Source organism: Chrysochloris asiatica, unplaced genomic scaffold, assembly GCF_000296735.1.
Source record: "Chrysochloris asiatica unplaced genomic scaffold, ChrAsi1.0 scaffold00130, whole genome shotgun sequence".
NCBI lineage: Eukaryota > Metazoa > Chordata > Mammalia > Afrosoricida > Chrysochloridae > Chrysochloris > Chrysochloris asiatica.
The window spans coordinates 8,368,291-8,368,671 of NW_006408648.1; positions in this window are offsets into that span (position 1 = coordinate 8,368,291).

Genomic DNA, 381 nt, shown 5'->3' on the forward strand with positions numbered 1-381 from the left:
TCTACTTGGTATTTACCCACAAGAAATACGAGCCATAACACGAGTAGATATATGCACACTAATGCTCATAGCAGCAATATTTACAACAGCTGAAAGATGGAGATATCCTAAGTGCCCATCAACTGAAGAATGAATAAACAAACTGTGGTACATACACACAATGGAATACTATGCTACCTTGAACAACACGGAAGTTGTAAGCTATCACATAGCATGGATGAACCTTGGGGGCATTTTGTTATGTGAAATTAGTCAGTCAAAAAGGAGAAATACTGCATAGGACCAACTGTAAAAGAATAAGACAAAGAACCCATACTAAAGGGAGGGAAGGGGATTCTTTGGTTACTGGGATGGGGGGGTGGAGTGAGGGTAGGGAGGGGA